Source organism: Ochlerotatus camptorhynchus, unplaced genomic scaffold (genome assembly GCF_037179485.1).
Source record: "Ochlerotatus camptorhynchus isolate MF236.1 unplaced genomic scaffold, CSIRO-AGI_Acam_v1.1 ptg000156l, whole genome shotgun sequence".
In the NCBI taxonomy this organism is placed as follows: Eukaryota; Metazoa; Arthropoda; class Insecta; order Diptera; family Culicidae; genus Ochlerotatus; species Ochlerotatus camptorhynchus.
Window position 1 is genome coordinate 5,094 of NW_027040646.1, and position 20,945 is coordinate 26,038.

Below are 20,945 nucleotides of genomic sequence, written 5' to 3' on the forward strand. Positions count from 1 at the left end.
TCTGTAGTGCTCTTTGCAGAGGCATCGAACACTACTCTGAGTTTTGTGGTTGAGCTGTCTGGTTTCATAACGCAATGATGCGGAAGGTAATAAGCGAACTCCGTACATTTGGCCTCGTCATCGGGTACAACTCGGCAATGCCCAAGAGCAAGGTATTCTTTAATGAAGTCTACGTACATTTTTTTCATCTCCGGCATCCTGTCCAATCGCTTTTCTAAGGAATCAAATCGTTTCTCTGCTTGCTTCCTGGATTCACCAAGATCTCCAACATTTTCACGAAAGGGCATCATGACGACATAGCGCCCATCGTCCAATCGACCATACGTCTCTATAAAGTGTTGCTCACATTGTTCATCGCACGAAAGAGACGAATCGCCCTCTTGCTCATCAATTTTCCAAAACTGCTTGAGCATCTCATTCAGCTGTTTGTTGGATGCCTCTGTCGAAACCGCCTGACAGACCTTCACTGTACTGATCCTCGAATCGCCACCTACTGGGCCCGAGACCAACCATCCCAGGAGGCTTTCTTGTAACACAGGTAGACTATTAGACATTTTAATCTTACCTGTTTGTATAATTTCGAAGAATATCTCTGCACCGACTAACATGTCGACGCGACAAGGATCGAAGAACCTTGGGTCAGCCAATATCATTGCTTCAGGAATCGGCCAATTCGTTGGGTCCACTTTCAGTGTCGGTAACGCTCCGGTTACCCTAGGAACGACCAGATAATCCAACAAAAATCCATAATCTGTCGTTCGAGACGTCACCTTCACACTCATTTTAAACTTCACCGTCGTCTTCATCCCGTTAACTCCAGCAACAGGAACGTCGATGATCTCCTTTGGTAAACCAAGCAAATCCGCCATTCTTTCCGTAACAAAGCCTGACATAGCGCCAGAATCCAACAATACTCGACACAAATGAACTTCGCCACGGCAGTCGTACACATTGACAACAGCTGTCGCCAATAAAACCTGCTTCGTCGTCGAGCTGTGTTCAAAGGGAACCGAGCATTTTGCCGCCGTCAGTGGTTGATTGTTGCCGGCTTCCTCGAGCTGTGCCGGAGCCGATTGGGCACCTGTGCTGGGAGCGTGTTTCTCTTCATAGTGCAGCAACGGATGGTGTTTCTTGGAGCAGGATGAACAACCTTTGCTAATCTTGCAACTCATTGTGCGATGTCCTCTCTTCAAGCAGGCAAAGCACAAACCTAGTTGCTTCGCTTTATCGTATCGACCTTCCGTGTTCAGCTTTTTGAACGTTTCGCACGAATCAACAAGATGCTTTCCACTACATACTACACAGTTATCGTCAGTTTTCTGAACTGTCACAGTATGACTTTTGCTTGCAGCAGCTGCTGACAGGTTCTTCGGTGTCGTGGAAACTACTCGTACTTTCACAGGAGTAATCTGTTCGCAGCGCTCAAGGACATGGCAGTGCTTTCGTAGAAAGGAAATTGTATCTTTATACACTGGAAGCTTCCCATACTCAACTGATTGTTCCCAGCTCCGTCTGGTGGCTGGGTCCAGCTTTGACGTAAGCAGAGTGATGACAATCGCTTCTGCCATTTTGTCCATTTTCAACTGGTGAAACTCTAAGGACTCTACTCGTTTCACACAGTCATCAATCAATCTTTTCAACTCCAGAGAGGATTCCTTAGCCATCGATTTCAAATTGAGCAATTTCGTTACGTGGCTATGAATCACCATAGGCAGATTCTCAAATCGGTCGACCAAAATCTTCCAAGCGCCCTGATAGTTGTTATCGTTCAATGTTTGCTCATCGATTACGCCCTTTGCGTCACCAATGAGAGCCTTGTCCAGATAGTGCAGTTTCGTAGCGGGAGAATCGTGTATGCACTTATCAACGATGTCACAAAATCTTGCCTTAAACTTAAACCAATGTTCATATCGGCCGTCAAACGTAGGGAGCGGAGTCTGCTGTAGTACAAGTGAGGGTTGCATTTGGACCAGCGGATTTACATTGCTGATGCCAGACGGACCTGAATCATTAGCTGTGCTTTTTAACGAAATTATTCTTTCCCGTTCTATCTTCATCACCTCGGCTATAGCTTTCTGGTCATCCTCGTGATTCTGGATCATCTCACACAGAGCGATTCTTACAAATTCATACAGCTCCTCGAACTCGATGAAGAGCGGTTCAAACGCCGCTTTCATCGACGGGTCAGTGAGGTAAATCCTATTTTGAAAGCTGTTGTACTCATCGTAGGCGGAGTCTGCAGTTTTTAAGTACAACTTTAACCCGTGAATGTTAAACTTTTTGTGATTGTTATCGGATGCAATAATCGCATTTTTAATCCGCTCGACTTTTCCCTTCGTCGTCACACAACACTGGTTCAAAGCCTCAACTGATTCAGCCATCTTGATCCGGATGATCCGATCTTCCTGCACAATTTTCTGGTCGCGCACACTCTGAACTGGTGTCTTCCCTCTCGGGGTAAAAAAAGAAGACGGCGATACACCAGGCGTAAACAACACTTTTTTCACTCGCCCGGAGCGCAGATACATTACACCAGTGGCGTCGCCCTAACCTCAATCTACCTGTTCAACAACTCCCAAAACGTAAACAAACAAAACAATATTTGTTCCAATGGATACAAATCAGTGAAACTAGAAGACCCCATGCCTTTTGAAACTGAATTGAATGTAAACATGACCCTAAATAACGTTTTCAAAGTTGTTGAACAGGTAAAAAGTGAGGTTACGCGACGCCACTGCATTACACGAATCCTCTTATTTTTCTTTCGTCTTTCTGAGACGCTTTTTCTTGCACTGTTCGTTTTTTGAGGTTAGACCTCCACTTTTACTTCGGCAACAGTGTGCCACCGGATTTCGATTTTTGCCACACTAATGGCCACCTTTTCAGAAAAATCAAATCTTCACCTTTCCGATGTACACAAGCCTCCAGAATCGTTCTTCGACCTTCTCTGAGGTTAAAGCAAACACTATTCCGACAGCCGCAGCTGCTCTTAAAACACCACTATCCGCTGCAACGTTTGCACACGGATTCAACTTCGTCTGACCGCAGTCCGATCTAATCACTCACTACCCTGGCCAGCTCTCCTGTCCAACCAGGAAGGAAATCGCATTTCCAATCGTGACGATCGAAAACATGTCAAACACTTTTCCGGCTTCGCAAAGCATCGTCAAATCGTAGTCCCGAATACGTCGAAAACACGTCACAATGTCTCTATTTCGCGCACGAGAAGAGAAACTCAAAAACAACTTTTTCACGCTAATTCATCCGGCTCGGATGAACCAAAACAATGTCCGTCGGATAGTTCGGTGAAAAAGGTTCGCAAATGGACTGTATTTTTAATGTTTTTTTATTTATACGGCTATAAACGCGTGTTTATCGTTTTGCTTTTCACGAAACAATAATTTTCTTCTTTTTTTAGTTTGCCGTATTTCCGGCACAGAATGACAAAAAAATTCAAGAAAAAATGTAGGGCTGGGAGTTATTGTAGGGTTAAGAATTCAAAAAGTACACTGAGCAAAATTACACCAATGGATACTATTTTTCCTTTAACAACAATCCTTGATGTTATAATTTGAAGCAAGTTTAGTCCGGGAGTTAGAAAGCCATAGCTCTACTGCAGATTCAGCAACCCATTTCAGAATGCCTGGTAATTCACGTCCATTCCGAGGTTACTTTCACATACAATAAACCCCGCATGTAAACACTACCGTTATCATATGAATAATGGTACTGCAAACACACTTCCAGATTTCAAAATGTGATGTTTCGAAATCTGGCGCGTATTTAGTAATATATGGAAATATGCATTTATGATTGATTATAAATCAGATGGATCGCTCCAAATTCTGCCTCCAAAAAGGACCAGTTTGTTCACTCGCGGTAATCGAAAAAATCCTCCGCGTAGTTTTTACAACCCAACACGACATTTTGAATCACATTCGAAGTTTTACATTTGCACCGAATTTTTGCTTGACACCTCATTTGCATGCATCCTCCGGAAGGCAGAACGCCAGCACCAAGAAAAGAAAAAAAAATACCCGGTAAAACTCTTCTTGGGAGGGAGGCAAAGTACCAAAAACAAACGAAATGAAAAACCAACCGACGCGACACCACAGCCACACAGCTACTCGAAACAAATTCTTGTCCCAGATTTTTCACGTTAATTACAATATCACTAAAAAAAAATTTTTAATACGTGATAGATCTTAATTTACACTTATCCACACGCAAAAACTAATATTTGTTTGATTTGGTACAATTAAAAAATATGCGAAAAACAGATGAAATCAGCGCCAGCGGAAACAAAACCAACCGTTCGCGGGCAGAGCCTACTGCGTTGATAATTATTTGGTGGTATTCAATTAATATTAAATGCTTCTTAAAGTACCACTTCAAGCACATGCAATTAAATTATATTGCTGGAAAAAAGAGAAATATTCCCAAGTAACTATTAGGCTCTAACAACAAAGCCTTAATCCAGCACTACAATCGGTTATAAAAGAGGCATTACATGCTTATCATGCACTGCATGTCCATATGAGGCTTATATAATGCTAAAAAGGCGCAATAGCGGGCTAATAAAATGCTACGATAGCAGCTCGTAATAAGCATTACTAATGTTTACTTAAGGCAGCATCTGAAATGTCAAATGGATAGCAGCTTGTAATAAGCATTACTAATGCATGGATATGGCACGATGTAAAATGTCAAATTTGTTAACCATATATTTTTTTTTTCATTTATTGCAACGCCTGAAAAAAATCTGTTTGAAATAATTATTCATGCATCTATCTTATCCGTTTTGTCGCTGTTTTATATCATCATCTTGTTTATTATACTTGAGCGAAACATTTGTTAGAATGAGATAATGCAATTATGTTTTGAAAATTACCTTTGTGCGGCTCGAATCGGGGCCTGCAACATTGCTCATAATTCCACTTGTCTTTACTGTCCCGACCACGAATGATACAGATAAGCAGGAGAAAAATAGAAGTATTTGAACAATATTTTAGAACGCCCGCTTTCAATTAAGGTTATGTAGCATAGGTCAGGAATAGAGAACAAAATTCTCTTTGCTTTTCAGTGCAACTTTAACGATGTCGTCACAAATACATTTACTTTCCCAGGCCTTTATTGTTAGACATTGCACTGGTACGCGTTTGACGTTTTTGCTTAAGCAAAATAAAAGCGAAAAGAAGTAGCAAGCTGAATGCACGAAATTTTTCATTATCCTGTTTATAATTTGTTGATGCTCCGTGATCGTCTATTCGAATATTCATTGGTGAGTTGTTTTTAATCGGTTTTTACCATATGTTTCATAAAAATCTGCTGATTTTTTTCAGAAACAATGCCGGAGAATAATTATAGCATTGTTCAGACGTCCGAAGATAATGACGTGTACAAAAACACGTCATTATCTTCGAACGTTTGAACAATGCTATAATTATTCTCCGGCATTATTTCTGAAAAAAATCAGCAGATTTGTATATACAATGTATATACAAAAATATATTGCCTTCGCGTTGGGTCCTGAAGAACGGATGGAAGTGTTTCGGATCGGATAATCCAAATAATCCAATATTAACCTGGCTGGCAAAGATTTGTGCTATTGGCCGAAAGGTGTATCAGGCAACAGACTACTTGAACAAGCGAAGAAGGATCTCAAAGTCAAACCGGACACAAAACTGCTGCGTGCTTTTTGCTGCAAGATTAAGCGGAATAAGTTTCAAAGCTATTCTGAAGCAAGGACCTATAGTGGTAAATTGTAACAATTTGTATATTTTAATTTTAGGCGTTTCGTGAACAGAAAGCAATGGAACTAAATTCAGATACAGAAGAATATGAAAGTAAGAAAAAGGTGAGAAAAGTAACGTCGTGCTAATCTTTTTAAGCAGATCCAGCAAAGCCAGGGCCGTCACGTGATACTCCTGTTCCGATTGAAAACGTCGAAGTAGAAGAGTCCTTGGACTCACACGACAACGAATCTGAACCCGAAAGGGAAACCCGAATCGATGCAGGACGCAATAGTTCCCCGCTGTTAAATTCAATGATGCATGATAATCAATCCTCTGGGTCCAGACGGACCCCACCGTTGGAACCTCGGATTTCAGTCGATGACCCGTTTTCACAAGAACCGGACATACGGTAGCTAGTGCTATCGCTGCATAAGAAAGTGAATGAAAATACCAGGAAAGTTGAAGAGACCAAGCTCGCTGGAAACAGAACCGTTGCGCTGCTCTCGCAAATAAATGCGAAACTTGATGTCTTCGCCTCTCAAGTCAACATTAAACTCGTCACCCTTACTTCGTGTAAGCCACAGCAAATCGTAGTCGATGAGTGCTCCGTTGAAGCCTGTTAGGAACCTCGATGAGTTGGAGTCACTCGAGAAGAAATCCAGTAATGAGCAATTTGTTGTGGGTATCATCCGATTTTTTGGCTCCATGCATGGTAAAGATCGGTACGTTGGAGAAGGTGGAACAGTGTGTCTACAGATCGTCGATTATTTCTTTCATCGAGAATTTATGCTGAACTGCTCCTGGACCGGAACGACCAGGAATAAGAGCAGTGATGAAGTTATTGTCTCGAAGATTGCTTTCCATAAATATGATGGAGTTATTGCTTTGTTCCATAAAGTGGTAATGTTCTCGGATCCATCGTACTCACTTGTTGAGTGTCAGAAGTTTCATCATCGTTGTTTAAGGAATGCCAAGCAACGATTCGAGGAAATCAAGGGAACAAGAGCTCTTGATATTAATATTGTTTGATTATAATAAAATTGTTTGACTATGATATATGCTTAACTTCATTCTACAATTCCTCATTTGATGGCAATGTATGTAACAAGGGTATAAATGCTGTCTCCTCATACACAACTATCGCTACCAACTTACACAATATGTGATCTCATTTATATTGTTTGATGTTATGGAGCTTGTAACCATTTCCTGATTTCAACACATTAATGCAAGAAGAAATTAGTGGATATTCGAAAAGATTAGTGAATGCTATCTCTGACCCGTGCACGCCATTCGTATCAATTATGTGTTTATGTCGGGTTAATATCGGGCCAACATCGGGTTGTGATTTGGTACAAGTCAGGTTGGTGCCGGGTAGGCCGGAATGTCGGAATGTCTGATCTGCTCAAAACCGAGCGTTTGAAAAAAAATATCGGATGAAAATTTTGCAATTAGCAGCACGAACGTGATAGCAACCGAATGAGATTCGGCGTCACACTGATAGTGTAGTTGCAGTCTCACGACATACGAACAAAATTTCAAAGACAGCAGCAACGAATCGGTAGTTTGAAGGACTGTTTGTTGTATGTACGAGGAACGTTACGAATGACCATCCTAGGCTGTCATAGCCGAACGAACAAAATACATTAATAAGAACGAGCTTTCGTGTACTGCACAAGACGGCAACGTTGCATGTCATATATCAGCCTCACTGTGGGATGTCACTTACACACTTAGAAATTATCGCCGACTTCGGTAATTTTTAACGAAATCTGAACAGCTGAACTGTTCGGTAAAATTTATGCAATTCAGTTCAAATGCTTTTCAGCTACTTTGAAACTAAATCTCTACTAAAATGACTAGATTTGATCATTTAAACAAGGTTGAACATGTTTTAAAAATTATTTTCAAATTCAATAGCCTTTAAAATGAAGGTCAAATTTTTACCGAACGGTCTTTCGATCCAAAATGTGGACAGAACGGAGCGAAAAATTCTTGCCATGGAAGGATAAAAGTCGTACAAAGTCAGTAAACATCCGAACCGGCACTTGAAGCAGAATTCCGTGGCCAAAAACCGTGCAAGGCTCTTGTACGACCGTGTTTTGACGAAACACAACGGCTGCACTTTGATCGATTACGAAGCTGAAGTCAAACTCGATTTTAAGCAGCTTTGGTCAAAAGTTTTACATCGCGACTGGACGAGGCACATCGCCGGGAAGATTCAAGTTCGTGTTTGCCGACAAGTTCGCGAAGAAGACCATGATTTGGCAAGCGATTTCCAGTTGTAGCCTGAAAGCGAAACCATTCATCTCATCTTCAACGATGACATCCCAAGTTTACATCGAAACATGCCTGAAAATGCGTGTATTGCTGTTCATCCGCAAGCATAGGGGCAAAGTCATCTTTTGGCCCGATTTGGCCAGCTGCCACTACTCCAAGGTGGTTCTGAAGTGGTATACTGCCGACATCGATTTAGTCCCCACGCTAATGAAATCCTCCAAATTGCCCGGAATTCAGACCAATCGAAAAATATTGGGCAATTTCAAAGCAGCAACTTCGACGAATTGGCCAAAATGGAAGAAATGCGCTGATTCTGTGTCCGTTTCCACTGTGCGGGCGCTGATGGACTCCATCAAGAGGAAGGTTCGAGATTTCGTTCGAACCATCTAACTTTGAAGTTTTAATAAAAGTACTGGAAAGCAACCATTAATGGACTGTTTAAAAGTATTGATTCACGAATTTCAGGTCGTTTGGGCGTACCAATTTTCTTTTAGCGAAAACTACAAATCAAGAAAACTGGCAACTGTTCCCTTCTCCCATACAAATGTCAAACGTCACTAATAACAGCGCCTCTGTCAATCAAAGGTGGAACCATAGAGGTAACTCTAAGACCAGAAAGTTCCGAAGAAACGAGCTCAATTTTTTGGCTCAGCTCTGGTACTCTCTTCAGTCCCAAGCTAATCGATGCAACCCTCGAAACATATTTTATCTGTCAAACTTTCATAGCGAATCAAAACAAACATTGTGTAGTACTAGAATTTCTCCTAGAATGGGGTACGTTAATCGATTTGCTTGGGACCAATAGGCTAGTCAAGTAGTGAGCCAATTTTAAATCGTTAGTTTGGTATTGATTGTTGGTGGAACTTTGAAGCCGAAGTGTGAGTGAGACTGCCCATAAACAATGACTGTGTGTGTGATCTAATTTCATCGAAACGAATAATCATAACATGGTTACTCGTTGTTGTTTTTGTTTTGCTGTATAAAATTTCACGGGAATTTCTATCCTAATCCCAGCAAGCCGGTAGTTTTCCAACTCCAAACGGAAAAACTTGTCATGGTGGATCGAGTAGAGGATTGAAACTCGGATCGATACCTAGTGAAAGTAACTTTTGCTTGTGAACGAGGAATTGTAATATTGTTTAAAGCAATCAATTATAAGGAACTGGCAGCTTCCACCATCAATGAGTGAACTACCGTTATTCGGAAGCTGCTGAAAATTCAAGGATTCAAAAAGAAGAAAGATCCGGTACCGACATCACAATCCAAGGGAAGGCGTAGCAGGATCTAATGTTGGAGAAAATGAAAATGAAAGGTTGAAGGACTACAATCCTAAGCGGTACATATTAATAAAGAATATATTTTCATTTAAGATGTTGTTAGAACATTAAACCACCGGATCCTCTGTATGCTTAAACAATTTTTGGAATCGATCAACCCCTTCCAGATAATGATAACAACAGTGTCGGATTGGCCAGTGACATTCAAATGGTCACCGTGTACTGTGTCAAGTTGCCGAGCGTCACAACTTAAGCCCCCCATTGTGGCCAGGTGTCAAAGCCGTGTGGAACGGGCATAAATACATTTTACTAATGCATCATACAAATGCCCATAAATGCATCACTATAGGGCTTAGGAAAAGTGGAACATCATTCTGAGAAAGCAAATTAATGATCAATGAAGGTCCGACTATCATTGTGAATGGCATCATTGTAATAGTTTTAATTTTCAATACAAATTTACTTACTCATCTGTTCAATTTCAGCTGGAATTTTACTCGTTGTCAGCATAAAGCAAAGAAAGAAACGTGTCACTTTTTACGACAATCGTAACAAAACCAATATTTTTTTTTGTTTATTGATTTATTTGATAAGGCTCAAACGAATTAACTTTACAGAGCCGAGGATTCTTGGTCACTATATAATCAGATCGCAAAACTATAGTCAAAAGGTACAACACAATAAACACTGTCTTCCGCTATCCAAAAAGTCTCCTCCATCAGAATTGGAGCCGCTTCCAGTGGTTTCATAATATGACAGCTACGCCAACGAGGGTCAGAGCGCTTCCATTGCAGCAAAACGTGGTCAGCACTCACACACTCATCACTAAACGGTTGCTTTCCAAAGTCGACGACGCAACTGCTAATGAAGAACAATAAGGAGGACCACACAATGGTTGCTGCCGAGAAAACAGACGATCGCGTGGCACACATCGAGAGTGGCCTGCTTTTGTCGACAGCCGAGTAGAAACTGAAAACCAATAATTGACAGATATTTATTTCTACCTACACACTTAGAAAAATTCATGTAAATTTAGGTGCTCTGAGAGTGACATATACGAGCGTTAATTTTGACATAAATTTGAGTCATAACAGAAGTGAAATATAGCTCAATCAAAATTACTTTTCGTCGAGCAACGAACTATTCAGTCTCGGAGCACTTAGTATTACATGACATGCGTGTTAACGTCTCATCTATTATGTCAAATATGGACTCCGTCACGTTTCAAACTAGTTATTTCTAAGTGTGTATGTATGTGACTGCACACGGGTTCCACTTTTGCTCAAAAGAGGCGTTGCCGTTACAGTCTCCTGATTTTTGGCAGAGTGGCCAGTCTTTTTGATTTGTAGTCTTCACTTTTAGTCAGCCTTTAGAATGCTTTCAAACCTTGTTAAAACTTGCAATGTTTCATGGGGAGATACATAGGATCACAATGCCGACACTAGGACATGTTCCAGGTCTCCCAGTGAATTGTCTAGTACCTGATTCCAGAATCAAAAAAAGTCATACCGGAATTCATAAATAACATAAGCTAACGAAAACTACACACTTAGAAAAAAATATGTAAATTTAAGTGCTCTGATAGTGGCATATACGAGCGTCAATTTTGACATAAATTTGAGTCATAACAGAAGTGAAATATAGCTCAATCAAAATTACTTTTTGTCGAGCAACGAACTTTTCAGTCTCGGAGCACTTAATATTACATCACATGTTTGTTTAAGTCTCATCGTTGTAAAACACATGTAACACATGTAACACATGTAAAATTAGTTATTTCTAAGTGTGTACACAGCATAGAAAGTTACTGGGAGTCGAGTTTCGAACGCCTTTGGATACGGTTGTGATTTAAGTTTGTTCTCTGTTTTGTGTGTGCATTCGCTTTCTTATAGCGAATTCGTTTATTATCGGGGTTGGAACCAGTTCCAACCCAGTGCGAAACCGAACTTTTTGTCAGTGCGAACCTCAACCTGAGCTGGGTTTCAAAAACAAACGATCAAACTGACGTTTGTCAGAAAACAAGCAGACCCAATCTTGATACCCGATCCAGGTTGGAACTGAATAATAAACGAATTCGCTATTAGTTTTCAGCTGCATTTGCCGGATTAGCGCTGGCACTCTGCCTCCCGGACGCTTATATGTGTGTGAGTGGTGGTTTTCTCGTTTTCCGAGAAGTTTTAGAATCGAGAAAAAAAACATGATTCATCATGTTTGCAAGCAACAGAAGATTTGACGCTATCTGCGTTGTTTGATTTTTTCTCCCGGTCCAGAAATTTGTGGCATCGCGAGTGATAATTTTAATTTCAGTTTATTTACGCGGTGATGATGTTGGTTCACTTGCAACTATTTTCCGTATCCGTATTTTTTTTTTAATGAGTAAGTTTTATTGGTCAGTTTATTTGATAATAGTATTTACAATTTGTTATTCTAGATCTAGGTGAAATTTCAGTGCATCTACATCAATTCTATCGTTACAGTCACAAACAAAGCAAATGTATTTAATAAAAACTCTAAGCACTTCCACACGCCTTCTTCTGTCTATTCCTGCTAGGACAGGTATCACCAAGTCTTCAAAAGAGAGTCGTCTCCATCCATTCATAATGCCTGCTATCCTCTGCTGTTGAACCGTCCAAGCCGGGCCGACACGAGTACAAGCACAACATTTATGGAGAAGAGTTTCAGCCGTTTGATTGCTACAATGTGTGCAGTTTTCGTCCGGTACTCGCTGCATTACGAACAGTAGTTTTCGGCAAGGTTGCAAAGACTCACTTCAGCTAAAACAATGTTTTTCTAAATTATGAAATAATTAGATGCCATGATCAAATTTTGAATTGGTAGGATACAAGAAGAGGTTGCAAAGAATGTGTTTGACATATTAAACCTGTTTATTTCACTTCATGAGAGTCACAATCAGCGATTTTTCACAAACTCACTCACTCACTCACTCACTCACTCACTCACTCACTCAGCGATCAGCAAATCGCTGATTGTGACTCATAGAAAGCAAAATTTACAGGTTTTATGTTTCCAACGCATACTTTGTAACCTCTTCTTGTCATTCCTCGCCGATAGCTTGAAGTAGCCGGACGTAGTTTGTTCGTGTCTCCGTTGCGGGTATTAGTTTCGTAGCCGGTGGAGTTTTTTTTCCCACCATAGTGGTTTTTTTATATCGCGCGTTTTACCTACCGTGGACGAAGTTCAGTGCCCAAGGCAACCGCAGTCAGCAGAGGAAGTAGCCACCTTTAGCGACGCTATAGGTGGACTATCATCTCACCGTCATCATCTCATCACCACTCCAAAGCAGCAAGCAACAACAACAAAGCAGCAAACGGAGTGGCTGCACCAGCTCACACAGCCGGCACCGGCCGGTGTTAAGTATTCTATACAATAGTCTTCTCTAGCCCATTGCCGCGCTTTTGTTATTGAATTTTGCGCGTGGCTTTGCCCTCTCCCCTGATAGGGTTGTGAGGGCTATAGTGGTGCAACTTCTTGCAACGAATAAAAAGTTTTTTTTTTTTTTTTTTTAATAATTTTGTTATTGTTTTGTTTGGTTGTTCATACACTGGGCAACAAAATATTAACAACTAGTAGTTAAGTAGATTAATTGGTGAAGGTTTTTTGAAGTATTTTTTTTTTCCTTTTTAAGCGGTTGTGCACCGCGTTTGCGCAACACTTATGGCGTCTTCAGATACCTACGTTGCGCGAACTAGATACTATCAACCGTCTTCGAAAGGACCATGGGTTGTCTTTTTTCGGCCTAAAAATAAACCTTTGAAAACTCTCGACATTTCGAGAGACTTGCTGCGTAAGTATCCGGGAATCTTGGTACATAAAGAGAGATTCAATAAACTGCGTGTAGAAGCACCGACTTATGATGTGGCAAATAAAATTGCTGAACATGAGCTGTTTAGTGTTGAGTACAACATCTACATCCCTTCTCGAGATGTGGAGATAGAAGGTGTGGTCTCCGACGCGAGTCTGAGTGTCGAGGATTTAAAACGAGCATCGGGTTGCTTCAAAAACTCGAAAATCGGTCAGCAGGTACAGATACTGGATGTCAGGCAACTGCATTCAGTATCTTTGCAAGATGGCAAGAAAGTTTATCAGCATTCAGACTCGTTTCGGGTGACTTTCGCTGGTTCAGTTCTCCCAAACTTTGTCAAAGTTGATGGTGCTTTTTTTCCGGTGCGGTTGTTTGTACAGAGGGTATATAATTGTACCAACTGCAAAAGGCTGGGACACTCAGCCAGCCATTGCGGCAACAAAACTCGTTGTGGCAAATGTGGTGAAAACCACAAAGAGGATTCTTGCCACAAAGAATCAGTAAAATGCGCTTATTGTGGCGAGAATCCTCACCCCTTGCAGGAGTGCCCGATGTACAAACAGCACTCCGATAAAGTGCAGCGTTCAATCTCTGGACGCTCCAAGCAGTCATATGCACAAATGGTGAAGGCTGCATCAGCCGTCCAAGATGAAAATCAATTTTCGATTTTGTCAGCTGAAGAATCGGACTCTGACTCATCCGATGAGGGTGACTCTACGGTGGTACACGCACCTTTGAAAACGAACGGATCCTCAAAACGAAAATGCTCCTCCCCGAAAGTGCGCCGTAAGAAAACTAAAGTCACTCCCAGAGGATTGCAAAATTCCCAGGGTAATGGGGATGAAAAAATTAAATCGAAGGCTCCTACTGCTCCACTTCCTGGCTGCAGTAAGGATTTTCCGCCATTACCCAACAAAGAAAAGAAAAACAAAAAAGCTGCTCCTCAAACTTCTCAAAAGAAATCCAAGTCCGAACGCGGTTTGCTAGCTTTTTCGGACATTGTGGAATTCATATTAAATATGTTCAACATACAAGACCCTCTTAGAAGCTTAGTTTCTGCCTTGCTTCCAACTTTAGAATCATATCTTAAGCAATTGACTGTTTCATGGCCCCTCCTTGCATCAATCATATCTTTCGATGGATAATTCGTCGAACGAGGTTGAAGATATGATCACTGTGCTACAGTGGAACTGCCGTAGTCTAGTGCCTAAACTAGACTCGTTCAAATTTTTACTTCACAATTCTGATTGTGATATATTTGCTCTCTGTGAAACATGGCTTTCTTCCGATAAAGAACTCAACTTCCACGATTTTAACATTATTCGCCTGGATAGAGACGATTCTTATGGAGGAGTACTTTTAGGGATCAAAAAGTGCTACCCTTTCTACAAAATTTCCCTTCCTGCTCTATCAGGCGTCGAAATCGTCGCTTGCCAAATAAATGTGAAGAACAAAGATCTTTGCATAGCTTCAGTATACGTTCCACCAAGAACCTCCATTAGCCGTAGTCAACTCTGGAATCTAGTTTCGATTCTTCCATCACCAGTATTAATTCTGGGTGATATGAACTCCCATGGTACTGGGTGGGGCGATCTATATGACGACAATAGAGCGGCTATTTTTTACGATTTATGTGACGATTTCAATTTGACTATTTTGAACACTGGTGAAGCGACACGTATAGCAAAACCTCCGGCTCGAGAAAGCCGACTCGACCTATCTTTGTGTTCAAGATCGCTATCATTGGATTGTCAGTGGAAGGTTATCAATGATCCCCATGGTAGCGATCATTTGCCAATCATCATTTCAATTAAGTGTGCCCCTCACTCTGCAGAACCATCTCGTGTTCCATTTGATCTTACAAGGAACATAGATTGGCAGAAATATGCAACGGCGGTGACAATCGGTGTCGAATCAATAGATGCGCTTCCACCATTGGAAGAATATCGATTCCTAGCCGATTTGATTTACAAAAGCTCACTGGAAGCACAAAAAAGAAAAGTTCCAAGTGCACCCTTTAAAAGGAGACCAGCCACACCTGGTTGGGACGAAGAATGCACAAAATTGTATGTAGAAAAATCTGATGCTTTCAAAGCTTTTCGTAGACACAAAACCTCCACTTACTTCGAGGAATATTCAAAGCTTGAGACAAAGCTGAAACAATTAATCAAAGCAAAAAAACGCGGTTATTGGCGCAATTTCGTCGAGGGACTCTCACGAGAAACCTCAATGAACACCTTGTGGAGGGTGGCTCGCAACATGCGTAACCGCTCATCTTTCAATGAGAGTGAAGAATACTCCAACCGATGGATATTCGATTTCGCTAAAAAGGTCTGTCCGGACTCAGTTCCAGCACAAAATATTCTTCGAGAAGCGTCTCCTAGCGGCGGCTCTCTGGATAGACCATTCTCAATGCTGGATTTCTCTATGGCTCTTCTTTCATCGAACAACTCCTCACCGGGAAGCGATATGATTAAATTCAATCTTCTGAAAAATCTCCCAGATATCGCTAAAAGACGCTTGCTAGACTTATTCAATTCCTTACTAGAAAACAACATTATACCGCCTGAATGGAGACAGGTCAAAGTAATAGCCATTCGAAAACCTGGCAAACCAGCGTCTGACCATAACTCATACCGTCCGATTGCCATGCTTTCGTGCATTAGGAAATTGTTGGAGAAAATGATCCTTCGGAGACTCGATCAGTGGGTCGAAACAAATAATTTGCTATCAAATACACAGTTTGGGTTCCGCAAGAGCAAAGGAACAAACGATTGTCTAGCGCTGCTTTCCACAGATATTCAACTGGCCTTTGCACACAAGGAGCAATTGGCTTCAGTATTCTTGGACATTAAGGGGGCTTTTGATTCAGTTTCCATTGAAATTCTGTCAGACAATCTGCACAGATGTGGACTTTCTGGAATTTTAAATAATTTCTTGTACAATTTGTTGTCAGAAAAGCAAATGAACTTTTCCCTTGGACAACTGACAACTTCCAGAATTAGCTACATGGGCCTGCCCCAAGGCTCATGTCTCAGCCCTCTTCTTTATAACTTTTACGTCAAAGATATCGACAACTGTTTGGCAGAACAATGCACGCTAAGACAACTTGCAGATGACGGTGTGGTTTCCGTAAGAGGTCCACATGCCGTGGACTTGCAAGGACCATTGCAAAATTCCTTAGATAACTTGTCTTCTTGGGCTATGAATCTAGGGATCGAATTCTCGCCGCAGAAAACTGAACTGGTAGTGTTTACTCGAAAGCAGTACCCAGCCCAAATGCAACTTAATCTTTTGGGCAGAAACATTACTCAATCATTGTCTTTCAAGTACCTTGGGGTCTGGTTTGATTCAAAGTGCACTTGGAATGCCCATATTACGTATTTGAAGCAAAAATGTCAGCAGAGGATCAACTTTCTCCGTTCAATTTGCGGCACATGGTGGGGTGCTCATCCGGGAGACCTCATAACGCTTTATAAAACAACTATTCTCTCTGTTCTAGAGTACGGCTCTTTCTGCTTTCTCTCGGCAAGAAAAAGTCACCTAATAAAATTGGAACGAATTCAATATCGTTGTCTGCGTATTGCTCTAGGCTGTATGCACTCAACGCATAACATGAGTCTCGAGGTTCTGGCAGGAGTAACACCCCTCCAGAACCGTTTCTGGGAGCTCTCTCTCAGAATACTAATCAAATGCGGAGTGACGAACACACTTATAATTGCTAATTTTGAAGAAATTCTTGGGCTGAACACACAATCTCGATTTATGAGAATCTACAACCACTACATATCATCAGATATGTGTCTTCCTTGTTATACTCCAGACCGTGTTCACTTCACCAATCGCAGTTCCTCAATTGAATATGATCTGACCATGAAACAAGCAACTCATGGGATTCCCGATCAACTTCGACCTATTATTATTCCGCGTATTTTTACTGAAAAGTATCAACAAGTCAATTGCATAAAAAGATATTTTACAGATGGGTCCCGTCTCAATGGATCCACTGGCTTCGGTGTCTTCAATGAAAACTCTAGCGCCTTCCGCAAACTTCAGGAACCTTGTTCCGTTTTTGTTGCTGAGCTGGCAGCAATCAACTTCGCATTGGGGATGATTTCCAACATGCCCGCAGACCATTACTTCATCTTCACGGATAGTCTCAGTTCGATTGAGGCTATTCGGTCGATGAAACAAGGTAGGCACTCATCTTATTTCCTTTCAAAGGTAAGGGAGCAGATGTGTGTGCTGGTCGAAAGATCATATATGATTACCTTTGTATGGGTCCCCTCACATTGCTCAATCCCAGGCAATGAGAAGGCGGACTCTCTCGCAAAGGTGGGCGCGCAGGAAGGCGAATTGTATGACAGGCAAATTTCACACGATGAATTTTACCATTTAGTGCGTCAGAGTACCCTTTCGAGTTGGCAAACCGATTGGGACACTGGAAATCTTGGACGGTGGTTACATTCAATTATTCCTAATGTTTCTTCGAGAGCGTGGTTTAAAGGCTTGGGCTTAAGTCGTGACTTCATTCGCGTGATGAGTAGACTTATGTCCAACCACTACTCGCTAGATGCTCATCTCAATAGAATAAACCTCGTGGACAGCAACATCTGTCGGTGTGGAAACGGTTACGATGACATCGAACACGCAGTTTGGCAATGTACGGATAATGACGCCGCCAGAGAGCGACTTTTGAATACCCTCGAGGCCCAAGGAAGACAACCCTATGTTCCTATCAGAGACGTGTTGGCAACCCGTGATCTCTGCTATATGCAGTCCGTTTATGTTTTTCTTCAAATGTCTAGTATAAGAATTTAATTCCTTTTGTCTTTTGTCTCTCTTTATTAGTTTTTGTTTGTCTTGTCCCCCCGTCTCGATGAGTCTCATCGTCGCCCACTGGTCACCCACCATAGCCGGTCGAACTCCGGACGAAGCTAGAACAGCACTACCGTTCATACTGGCGACAACGCTCTGATGAGACAACGAAACCCTACCCCAAGCTCCTCCCCTGATCCTATCCTTCGAAAATGTACCCTTCTAACCTCGAGTAAGCCGCGAGTAATCGGCCCAACTCCTACTAGACATAGAATTAAGTGAATTTTGTTACACACAGTGAACAATGAATTATCGGCTCCGTAAAGCTAACGCGATTGAGCCTTCCAAATAAACGAACTAGATAAAAAAAAAAAACCTCTTCTTGTAAGTTACAAGTAAAACATGCCATCATACCATCTTTTGGTTTTATTATTCCAAAAAACATTATTTTAGCTGAAATGAGTCTTTGCAACCTTGGTTTTCGGTGCTCGATTTTACCATTCACGAGCATGTAGAGTTTCGATCGCTGCGTTGAAGAGAGCTGCTTCGCAGCAATGTTTCGCCACGTGCGTGGCCAGTCGTTTTCAGGACTGTTGCGTTCCACCTTTGGCAGTTCAATTTGCTGGACAAAATACTGATGGATTTGATCGGCGGAGGGGTTATATTGGATTTGGAGGGGAATGTGGGATAAATTTGATGTCGGGAAGATCTATAGAAATTGCTGGGCGGGGATTATCGTGGAAAAGAAGGGATCTATAGTAAGGTAGGGAATCGATCTCTCGCAAATGTCGGTGGATGGTGAGCGACTTACACTTAAACACCGGTAATTGCAGCTTCAGTCCACCATGCTCCCGGCTGCGCGCCAGTTGTATCAATGGTACCCAGGCGACTATCCCACTCCACATGAAGGTGCCCATCCTTGACGTAATTTTCGCTATGTGTACGCCTAGGGGTGGTAGAATGGATGAAAGGTACCAAATCCTAGATGTTCCAAACGTATTCAGCACAGTCACCTTCTGAAGTAGGGGCAGGGTTCGAGACGACTGGAGCCACATCAGTTGCGCAAACAAAAATCACTCCCAGGATCTCCACCGTGCTGGCTGTTTGCAGCCACTGGACGTCGATTTGATTTCCCTCGCAAAATCCAACGTCAATGGCAACAGTTTTCTGTACATTCAACTTGGCGCCGGCGGCTATTTCGAAACGCGTGAATAGCCCATGAATCGAATCGATTTGTGCAGTTGATGTGACGATCACACTGATGTCGTCCGCATATGCCACCAGCAGATCAAGTCCACATGTTTGCTCAAGTCTGCACACAAGCGGATGAAGGTACAGCACGAAGAGGTACATCGACAACGGGTCCCCCTGCCGCACCGAGCGCTGAATGTCGATCGGCCGTGAGAGATGCCCGTTCACGAGCAGTCGAGAGGTGGAGCGGGAAGTGATCTCGGAGAGCAAAGTGACGAGATGCTGGTTGAAGCCGAGCGAGCGCATGGTTTCGAAAAGGAATGAGTGCCGGACCCGATCGAAAGCGTGATCTAAAGTGGACCCTACACGATTGCTTTTATTGACAATAATCGTATTGTCAATACATTCTATATTGACGTCAATACATCGAGATTGACAATATTTCTGAATTCACATCATCAATATTATTGTCAATAATTCCCCTTCGCGTCAATATATTGATGCGTGTGGGGTTTGCTTAAGAGCGAGAGTTGCCTGGAAGATATTTCGCTCTGAGTTTGAACATTTCTGCCCGTCGCTTAGTATGTGGTGCGCTCGCATCACACCCTCCAGCCGGGTTTTGAGAATGCGAGGGAATATTTTGTAGTCCGTGTTTAGAACAAGGGGGGGAGGTGGCTGTCAAATACGAACAATCGTCGCCTACCTCGCATGCCTCGCATAACTGGTTCCAAACGTAAACAAGCCATAAGAAACTTACAGCGTTTGTATACGTTTGGAACCAGTTTCATACAAGAATGATCAGTAGGCTGATTTGACAGCACGTCCCCCCCCCCCCCAGGTTTAGAAGCGATATGGGACGATACGAGCGGGCTGTGTCGTCGCCACCCAAGATGGGAAATGACAGGTGGGCAGGAACTCACGGTCTCCCATTATTATTATTATTATTATCTCTATTTAGGAGATTTTCAGCCGCAGGCTGGTTCATCTCCGGCCCGGCACGGTCTCCCAGTGTTGGTGAGTTCTTTGCCGTTAATGTTCACGAAAAGTTCACTATTTTGCTATACAGAAATTCAAAACAAAAAATTTTATCTGCGAATTTGGACAGTTTTTTACCTGTTTCATACTACCGGAAGGTGTACGCTGGTCACAAATGCCGTGCCAAACTGATTTCCTACTCAATTAATCAATCTTTGATGTGAAATTCGCTAATAAACACGAGGAGCATTTCTTATAGCAAACATGCCATAACAAAATGGGCATGGTTCATTTAAGTAAACAAACTAACACTTTTTCCCACTGTGGCACCTCTCTTACTCGCCTGGGTCGCCACCCTTCTTCTTGACCAACACAATGATACCGTCTACAAACGTTGCAGGAATGTTGCCAGTGAGCGCTTCGTTCATCACCAGATTGAGTTCTCAGTGGATGACGTCGAACATGCGGTAGTATAATTCTTTCGGGAGACCATCACAGCCGGGGGAATTACGGGATGCGCTGGTCTGCAATTTGAATTGAGTGTCGGAGATTGTGGGTAAGCTGAAGGATGTCTCGCTGGATACGCCCAAGACTGGACGGGCGGTAGCTAATGGCCGTGAAAGGAACCTGGGAAAGCACTAGACGCAAACCTCCTCCCAGATGACCATGGCAATGCAGGAAGTATTACAACAAAGGTAATTGCTATTAGATATTTTGCAAACAGTGACAGATAGCAGACATGAAGAAACAGTGGAGGTGCCGGGCAAAGGTGTTCATCCTAGACAAATGGTAAGTTAGAAATTTGCTGTTGTCGTTGTCGTAGACGCCGTCGTAGTCGCTGTCGTA

The 20,945-nt window shown here is 42.2% G+C and overlaps 1 pseudogene; it reads left to right on the top strand.

Annotated features, from left to right (window-relative positions):
• Positions 1–6,049: 6,049 nt before the first annotated feature.
• LOC135701312 (uncharacterized) lies at positions 6,050–6,764 on the top strand (annotated as a pseudogene).
• Positions 6,765–20,945: the final 14,181 nt, after the last annotated feature.